This window comes from Geotrypetes seraphini, chromosome 2, assembly GCF_902459505.1.
Source record: "Geotrypetes seraphini chromosome 2, aGeoSer1.1, whole genome shotgun sequence".
NCBI lineage: Eukaryota > Metazoa > Chordata > Amphibia > Gymnophiona > Dermophiidae > Geotrypetes > Geotrypetes seraphini.
The window spans coordinates 509023850-509034264 of NC_047085.1; positions in this window are offsets into that span (position 1 = coordinate 509023850).

A 10415-nucleotide genomic window follows, 5' to 3' on the forward strand; every position below is an offset into this window, starting at 1 on the left:
GAGAGGCGGATCTTCTCACTGAGTGACTCACGGTCTCCAATCGCTTTCAGTGCTGATTGGTCAGAATGGTCCCTGGGCGGGGAGAGTCATAGAAGGGTCCGCCCTCTAGCCCTGATTGGGGGAGAGGAGAAAAGAAGGCGTCACTCTCAGCTCCTCCTACAATCCTGTAACTCCAGATCGTTTCACTTCTTCACAGTTCATCAGAACCAACCCCGGAAGCGTTTTCAGCCCACTGTGGAGAGAAAGAGTCTACCAGCCTGTCAGCTCTGACTAAAAGCAGGAGAAAGAGACTCTTCTGGGAATTTAGACCACAGTGGTGATGAAAAGAGTCTAATATGAAAAAAGATTCACATACACTCAGAATTGTGTAATTCAGCCAACCCCACCCCCACAATCACTGTGTATGGAATGAATGCAATATAGTTACTCAAGAGAATCTTGAATTGAAAGGTCACTTTGGGCAGCCACAAAACTTAGAGACTTGAAGAAAGCACAGATGTTTATTCAGCATATGCGGACCCCGAAACCAGGAAGTTACAGAGATATTTATACATTCTTCTGGCTATACAACTGAATTATAGAAAAAACTTTTCACCTGTTACTTTTCTTAACAATCATTGGTCCTCAGCTCACACTAGCAGGTCACTTATCTAGGCCCTGCAGTTTTTCTGTTGCATGTCGTTTATGCTGAGATAGCCATAAGAAGCTAGAATGCCCAAGCTAACACACCCAGTGTAGGCAGGCTAGAACATGAGATAAGTTAGGTCTGCAGCTAAACATAATTCAGCATTTTATTAAAGAGAAAACTTAGTTCAACACTTAGGAAAACCAGTCCCAGACTCCTTCACAATCAGAATAAAATAATGTGTCATTTAACTTTTGGGGGTCAAAGGGTCCTGACGACCACGTTTTGGAAATCTTTTTCAAAGAGCCCAAAAGTAAGAATAGGTAATTTATTTGTATACCATTCAAGTGATATAGAGCTGCGCTGTCATATGCGACCTTCATCCGATGAAACCGACATTCCTGCATTCCTTCATTCTGACATTAATCTCTCTCTTTTTTTAAAATTCTGAATATTCCCTTAAAGTGATCATTCCTTTACATTTTTTTTCTTCGGTTGCATCTTGTCAGCCTGGGTTGTGCCCCTCCTAAAGCTGCATTAAGCAGAATCTCTTCTCATCCACTCAAGGGTAGAAAAGAAGAAAGCCTTGGAGCCTTAGTTTGCTCTCTCTCTCCAACCACTGTTCCTTCTCACACTGGCACTTAGAACATAAATCTCTCCTTTCTGTGAGGTCTCCTGCCACACATTCACTAGTCATGCCGTCTCCCATTTCTTGCCTGGCACTCAGACAGTAACAACTCCCCCACATCAATCATGCCATTTAGGGGAAACCTTACTCTATTAAACTCTTGATGCCATCACGAGATGGGTTTGCCAGTGTTTCCTGCCCATTTGTCATTTTCTTCTTTCTCAGTGCTAACCATCCATCTTCCATCTCTGTCCTCCTCTTCCGTTTCCCTTCCCTGGAGGTCTGGCATCTATCCTTTTTTATATCTCCATCCCCAGGCTGCTCTGCTGCTGGAATTAGGTAAATGGATGCGCGGGAGGCCATGAGGGAAGCTGGACACCAGCACTTCCTGACTGACCCTCCCCCCACGCCCTCTAAAGCAGGAGCGGCAGCGGCCTGCCAGCAAAGAAGCAGTGCTGCCGCTCCTGCTTTAGGGGGCAAAGGGGGGAGGGTCAGTCACCGAATCGGGAGGCTGATTTTTTTGGGTTTTAAATCAATTAATCTGAAGTGAATCGGTGAATCGATTCGAATCGTGAATTGGGCAGCACTACCTGCCAGAAAATTTTGCTGGAGCCCCACAGACACTCCCCCAGAAGTAGAAGGGATGCCCATTCCCTCCCACCACCAACCAACCCCCCCATACCCTTCAGCAGCAGGAGGAATGCCCACACCCTCCCACTGCCAACCAAGCCCCTGACCCCCTCCTGCAGCGGGAGGGATGCCCTCTCCCTCCCCCTGCCACTGTCATGCCTCCAACAAACCCCTGCCCTGCTTACCTTGTTTATAAAGGCCGGCCGACAGGATGCTACTCCCTCCAGCCAGCAGACCCGCCTCTTCAAAATGGTGGGCATTCCACTTATGACTGCAGGTGGCACCTATATAGCAGTACAGTAGGTTTTGGGTGAGTTTTGGTAGGCTCACACTTTCCACCATAAATATAGTGGCTAGAGTGTGATATGGGCCTGGATTAGAGGTCTGCACGGGAACGGGGATCGCGGGGATCCCGCGGGTCCCGCGGGGATCCCGCGGGTTCCCCCCCTGGCCCATGGGACTCCCACGGGGACGCCCCCTGGCCCACGGGACTCCCACGGGGATGCCCCCCTGACCCACGGGACTCCCACGGGGACGCCCCCTTGCCCACGGGACTCCCACGGGGATGAAAACAACCTACCTAAATTCTGGCGATGCAAGCATGCAGCTTACAAGTCTGGCGTCGCGTCGGGAAATAGCCATGTTGAGCAGTGAGCTCAGCACGTACACAGATGAAAGCCTTGCTTGCTGATTGGTCCGGCGGCCCCGCCCCACCGTGCCGCCGGACCAATCAGCAAGCAAGGCTTTCATCTGTGTACGTGCTGAGCTCACTGCTCAGCATGGCTATTTCCCGACGCGGGCATTAGGCTGTTTTTTGTCATTTCGGGTGGGGGATGGCAGCGGCAGCAGCAGCCTGAAAAAGAAATCATCCTGGCCGGGTTCGGTGTCATGCTCCGGAGCTTCTACAGCCTTCCTATCTCCCTCTCCCTTCTACCTGCGGCTCTCTTCGGCAACTCAGCAGCAACGATCGACACAAGCTTCTGGCGTCGGGGCCTACCCTCTGCGAGTCCCGCTTGTTTCAACTTCCTTTTTCCACAAAGGTGGGACTCGTAGAGGGAAGGCCTCGATGTCGGCAGCTTGTCTTGATCACCGCTGCTGACGAGTTGCTTAAGAGAGCCGCGGAGCAGGGGGGTGTTGCCAGGTGCAGGTAGAAGGGAGAGGGCCAGATGCAGGACTCGTGGGTGAGGGAGGAGAAGAGAGAGGGGAGAGAAACAAAAGGAAATATTTCATACTGGGCTGGGCCGGAGTGGAGAGAGGGTGGAAAGATTCTGGCTACAGGGTGCAGTAACAAAGGAAAAGGGGGGAAAGCTGAAAATGGAGATAGTGACACAAAGAAGAGAAAGGGTAAGCAGGACCTTCTGAATAAGGATAGAGATACAGAGGGGACATGAAGAGGAGGTGAAATAGAGACATAGAAGTAATGCTGAAAAAGTGTGTGTGTGGGGGGGGGAGATAAAGACATTGAAAGGGCAAATGGTGAATATGGGGTAAAGACAAGGACAGAGACAAATGAAGATTCTGAAAAAGTGGTGAGATAGGGATATAGGTGAGATGGACACAAAGAAGGGTGATGCTGGAAAATAGGTGGAATGGTAATTCTGACAGACACAGAAGGGAAATGCTGGATCAAGGAGAGATGGGGCTCAGGCTGGATGGAATGAGGAGAAATGCCTTGTTGGCCCGGAACTTCCTCTCCTACGTCAGAATTGACATCAGGGAGCGGAATGCTGGTCAGCGCGACGCTTCTGCAGGGAAAGCTTGGGACAGCGGTGGCTTGGGGACTATTCCCCGATGGCGGTGGCAGCAAACCGAGTGGCTTGGGGGAGGGCACGGAGAAAGAAAGAAAGGGGGCAGACAGAGAGACAGAAAGAAGGGGGAACAGGGAGACAGAAAGAAAAAGTTGGGGGAGAGAATGAGGTCTGGAGGAGAGGAAACATACAGGAGGCTGAAAGAAAGGAAGAAAGATTGGATGCACAGTCAGAAGAAGAAAGTGCAACCAGAGACTCATGAAATCACCAAACAGCAAAGATAGGAAAAATGATTTTATTTTCAATTTAGTGATCAAAATGTGTCTGTTTTGAGAATTTATATCTGCTGTCTATATTTTGCACTATGGCTCCCTTTTACTAAACCGCAATATTGTTTTTTAGCGCAGGGAGCCTATGAGCATTGAGAGCAGCGCGAGGCATTCAGCGTAACTCCCTGTGCTAAAACCTACTATTATGGTTTAGTAAAAAGGGTGGGGGTGTATTTGTCTATTTTTGTATTTTGTTACCGAGGTGACATTGCATAGAGTCATCTGCCTTGGGAAATGTATATGGCAGATATCTTTGTTTTGTGTTCAAAAGAAAAGGAAATGCATTTCTGGTTTTATTTCTACAGTGTTGAAGTACTTGTTGGCCCTTGCTGTGACTGGTGGGGATCCCCAAGCACCGCCAGCAGAGGACCTCCTCTAGAGATGGTCAGAACTCCCCTCCACCAAGCGCAGCAGTCGCTGGCAGCATCCATGAGCCACTGAGGTGCCAGCATCTGTGACTCAGGGACGCTACTGCTGCCTGCCAAGCTTGGCAAAAGGGACCCCAGGCCAACTGCAAAGGAAGTCCTCAGCTGACAGTTTGTGGGTTCTCATCAGCTGAGTATTTATATTTTATATTTACATTAGAGGTTCTGGTAGAAACCCATTTACAAAGTATGTATTCTTCCCAATTAATATTTCCAAATTAATAGTCTCTTTGCTTATTTGTAAATGGGTCTCTACCAGAGCCTTTAATTCAGTAGCATAATTAAATAAAATAACTATTTCTGAAGTTTATAGGGAAGGATGGTGACGGAGGGGATTCCTCGCGGGGACGGGTGGGGACGGAGGGGATTCCTCACGGGGACGGGTGGGGACGGAGGGGATTCCTCGCGGGGACGGGTGGGGACGGAGGGATTCCTCACGGGGACGGGTGGGGACGGAGGGATTCCTCACGGGGACGGGTGGGGATGGGTGGGATTTTGGCGGGGACGGGTGGGGACGGGTGGGATTTCTGTCCCCGCGCAACTCTCTAGCCTGGATCCCCCTCTCTATGCTTCACTGCTCTACTAGGATTTCCCATTCCAGAGCAGTAATGTGGGATCTCTTAGGGAGAGGAGGAGCTAGTGGATTCTGGGGATGGGCAGACTGGATGGGCCCCTTCTCTGCCTTCATGTTTCTCTGTTTCTAGAAAACAGATAAATACTGTTTTATGCACTTGGGTTTCTTTGGCCAGGATTCACTAAACCTCCAAACCGTGCACGATCCGTTTCCGTTTGTACGTCGGCCGACTAATTCAGTAAAGGCCTGCATGCAAATGGGGACAATCGTTAGCTTGACCCCTACCCACGGCCAGAGCGATCCCCGCTCATGCGCACACCCTAACAGTCGTGACAGGAGAAGCAGCCTGCAGACCTGACGGTAACTCAGTTACCGACAGGTCTGCAGCAGTCGGGTTTGCCAATAGTAAAACCCGACTCAAAATAGCCAAGCAATTGTTAGTGAATCAATCGCTTGACTATTTTGCTTGGAACGATCAGGATGGGTCGCTACAGGCGTTAATAAATAGTGCAGGAGGGAAATCTGGTCGTAAAGGGCTCGCAAACCGATCGGTACACGTTTGCTTAGTGAATCTAGCCCTTTGTCAGTAAGACATGCAAGTGCCGATCTCTGACGTTATCTGGACTTCTTTTTTTTTTGGAAATGAGCCCCTTAGCATGGGGGAAAGCACACTAAGGTCACATTTTGCTGTTGTTTTGTAAAACGACCCTTTAAAGTACTGGCCACTAAAATAGTCAGTGGTCTCCATCACAAAAGCATCATTGGGAATAGCCCTATTGTCAGTGCAGGGGACCAGGTTCAATTCTCACTGCACTACTTGTGACCCTGGATGAGTCACTTAAACCTCCATTATCCAGATAAAATAAACAGATTATGGGCAGAATGCACATTACCCTGGTGGAAGCAATTTTTTTTTTGTACATATAATACTCATCATAATAGCATGCAAGTTATATGCAAAGAATCACCGGTAAAAGGGGAGGAACTGTGCCTGGTGCTTGCTTTTCTTGGGCACAGCTCCTCCCTCCTGTCAGTCTCGAACTGCTCTCCCTGCTCCAATCAACTGAGTCACAGCACTGCTTCCCCTGCCACTCGGCCATTCGGGGCTTCCCCTGCTGACTCAGCTGCCATCAGTTGAGCTGGAAGGGGAATCTCCAAAGCCGCCAATGAGCGGCTTTGAGGTCTCCCCTGCCAGCCCAGCTGATCAGCCAGCAGGAAGAGCAGCAAAAGCCTTCTTCCCCCCCCCTTCCAACACTCTTCCAAGCCCCTGAAACAAAGCCCTGGTGGTCTAGTGGGCTGGGGGGGTCGGACCCCACCAACTCAAGGACCCTTCCCACGACATCCCCCCCAAGTCAAAACCCTGGTGGTCTAAAGGGCTGGGTTGGTTAGGTTAGATCCCCCAGATCAAGGACCACTGACACCCTTTGATGAAAATTAGCAAGAAGCTTAGAGGGAACATTGGAACAAAGGTAGGCTGGTATTTCCATGGGAACCATGGAGAACCAGTATCCATCCCCTCGGGAGTCCTATGGATCTGGGGGGGAATCCCGCGGGAGTTCCATGAACCTGGGGGGATCTCTGGAGATCACATGAAACTTCCTTTTACAGATTCCACCCACATGAGAGGAAAACAATTCCTGACCTCATCAGATACTGAAAACCAGATTAACCAATCTATATACTTACAAAAAGTTTACCATATTTGTGAAGATGATGTGTTCGGCTCTTCCCTTGCCCTAGACACTTGGATGTAGTATTATTTCAAAGATAAAAAGCATATGTTCGTATAAATAGAGCCTTTTTATTTTTATGTTCAAATATTTTTATTAAATTTCCAACACAATGCAAGTATACAGACAGGAATCATCATCAAAATCTTCCACGTGTACCAAAATCCCCAACCCCCCCTCCTTCCCCCAATACCCCAGGAGTCCAGTACCATTGCAGGAAGCATAATGTCAGCCTCACAAATTCAATAATCTACTGTGAGCATGTGGCGTAAGGTCCATCCAAAAACGTTCCCAACTCTGACAGAATCTACGGCCCGGACCATGGTCCAGATCCCCGACCTGTTTCCTCTCCAACGTGACATGCACAATCATCAACGATCTCCATTGGGAATAAGAAGGCGGATCCCGGGACAACCAGTTAGTCAAGATAGCTTTTTTTCCCAACAGCAGCACTCTAGTCACGAAGGCTGTCATCCCTTTAAGTTTTGGCGTGACTATGTTATAAAAACCAAATAATGCTCTCGGCTGGGGGAGCCAGCGCTTACCCCAAAGAGATGTAGTATAGTGGCCCAGGCGTTGCCAAAACTGTAAAATTTTAGGAAAATTCCAAAGCATATGTCCCAATGATGCATGGGCATAATCGCACTTCGGACAAATATGGTATGTGGTAATTCCCATCCGAGATGCTCTTTCAGGTGATATGTAGAGTCGCAGGACAATCTTCAATTGCAGTTCCAGTGAGTAATATTAGGGGACACTTTCTGTTAAAGCATATCGCAAATCCTCAGCCCATGATGCTGCCAAAATGTCCAAATTCGGTCCTGGTTGGCTATCCCAAATACTCATAATGTGAAAGCGAAATGGAATCCTCTGTTGTGCTGAAAGACTAGAGTTCAGAGAGAGCTTCCCGATTGTCTTTTGTCAAGTGATCTGCTGGTAAAGAATGAATATAATGTCGTATCTGATAATATGCAAATATATCCTTGGCCGGTAAGTCAAACATACGACTTAATTCCAAAAAGGTAGCCATCCGTCCCTCCTCCAAGAACAAATGAAAAAGATATTGTAATCCGTTTGTTCCCCATCTTTGAAAGGGCTTATTTTGTAATCCTGGCTGAACGGCACAATTGCCCTGGATGGGCAAGTACAGAGATACCCCAGAAGAGAACTTGGCAGATTTACATACCCACTTCCAAGTACGCCGTGCTGGAGCAAATACAGGATAATGTGTCACCAATGGACATAGCTGCGGATCAGCCACATGTAAAAAATAGCTTACATGAAATGGAGATAACAGAGATAATTCTAATGATGTAGCAGTAAAATAAGCAGTCTCCCTAAACCAATCATTAATATCTCTCATCTGGCAAGCCATGGCGTACCAGCGAATGTTCAATAAGCCATACCCCCCCTATCCCTGGGCAAGCACATCTTAAAAAATTGCATATGAGGTCGCCTACCCCCCCCACAAATAACATTTTAAACTCTTGGTTAGGCGAGTGTTGTAAGTATAAGATAAGAGCAGCGGGAGCACCTGAAATCGATACAGCCATTTTGGGAAAAGTACCATATTATAGAGGGCCGCTATCGATAGGGGGAAGGTAGACCAATTTTGCAAGCATTGCAGAGTATCCTGCAATAGAGGTGAAATATTGCTATCGTAAAGAGTCTTAAGATCTCTAGGAATCCAAATTCCCAAATAGCGAATGGATGATGTCGCCCATGTAAAAGGAAAACCCATGTGTGTTGCAGCACAATCGGGCTGGCCAAAGGTATAGATTTCTGATAATTCAGTGTAAAGCCTGAATAAAATCTGAATTCATTCAAAGCTTGCAAAGGTGGGGAATAGAGTGATTGGGGTTAGTTAGCGTAAACAATAAATCATCCGCAAATGCTAACACTTTTATGGAGTGGTGGACAAAGTCCACCCCTGCAATATCGCGATCTTGAGATACTGTGCGAAGAAAAGGTTCCAAATAAAGCAAGAAAAGGAGAGGGGACAAAGGACACTCCTGTCTGGTACCTCTTTCTATCAAAATGGGATTCAAAACCACCAGAATCACGGATGTTAAGTACACCGGGGAATCCCTCTGGGTGAACCTGGCCAGAGGGAGAGAAAAATGCCTGTATCTTGGTGTAGTATATAGACCTCCAAGACAACCGGAAGACAAGGACACGGAACTAATCGAAGACATAGAAAATATCGCTCTACGGGGGGACGTTGTACTAATGGGAGACTTCAATATGCCGGATGTAGACTGGAGCACACCTTCAGCAACAACCAGCGGCAGCAAGAGGTTATTAGCCTCCATAAGGGGAGCACGCCTCAATCAAATGGTAATGGAGCCCACTAGGGCCCAAACGATCCTTGACCTAGTACTCACCAATGGGGAAAGTGTCTCAGAAGTCTTCGTGGGAGATAAGCTAGCCTCCAGCGATCATAACATGGTATGGTTCCACCTGAGGAAAGGTTTCCATAGATCAAACACTAAAACAAAGGTACTCAACTTCCGAGGAACAGACTTTGCATGCATGGGAGTTTTCGTCCATCAGGCGCTCCAGGACCAAACTGAGACAGGGAATGTGGAGGATATGTGGTCATCCCTGAAATCTGCCATACACGAGGCAACCGGCCGTTACATAAAATCATCACATAAATGGCGAAGAAAAGACAAACCCCAGTGGTTCACCACAGAGATCTCACGTCTCGTTAAGGAGAAGAAAAATGCATTTGCTTCCTTCAAACGCACGGGGAAAAGCGAAGATCAACTGCTACACAGGATCAAGTCCACAGAGGTCAAAACGGCAGTCAGGGAGGCCAAACTTCGAGTGGAAGAAACTCTAGCAAACAACATTAAGAAAGGGGACAAATCCTTCTTCCGGTATATCAGTGACAGGAAAAAAAACACAGACGGGATAGTACGCCTGAGAAAAACGGACGGGAATTACGCAGAATCGGATCCCGAAAAGGCCGAACTACTGAATGAATACTTCTGCTCGGTCTTCACCTGCGAGGCGCCAGGGTCCGGCCCTCAATTGAAGCCACAGTCAAACACAAAAGACCCGTTTCGGAATTTTAAATTCACACCCAGCGAGGTTTACTTTGAGCTAACAAAACTCAAGGTGGACAAAGCCATGGGACCGGACAATCTGCACCCCAGAGTGCTCAGGGAGATAGGTGATGTCCTGGCAGAACTGTTAGCCGTGCTCTTCAATCTCTCACTGAGTACAGGGACAGTCCCCTTGGACTGGAAAACAGCTAACGTTGTTCCTCTGCACAAAAAGGGTTGCAGGACAGAGGCTGCAAATTACAGACTGGTGAGTCTGACATCGATAGTATGCAAACTCATGGAAACATTGATCAAACGCCAATTGGACACGGTCTTGGACGAAGGGAATCTACGGGACCCCAATCAACATGGATTCACCAAGGGTAGGTCCTGCAAATCAAACCTCATCAGCTTCTTTGACTGGGTAACAAAAAGACTGGACGAAGGAGATTCACTGGACATAGTGTACCTAGACTTCAGTAAAGCTTTTGACAGCGTCCCACACCGCAGACTGTTAAACAAGATGAAATCGATGGGGTTAGGAGAGACTCTAACGGCATGGGTCAATGATTGGCTGAGTGGCAGACTTCAGAGGGTGATGGTTAACGGTACTTTCTCTGAGACATCGGAGGTGACCAGCGGGGTGCCTCAGAGCTCGGTCTTGGGTCCGCTCCTC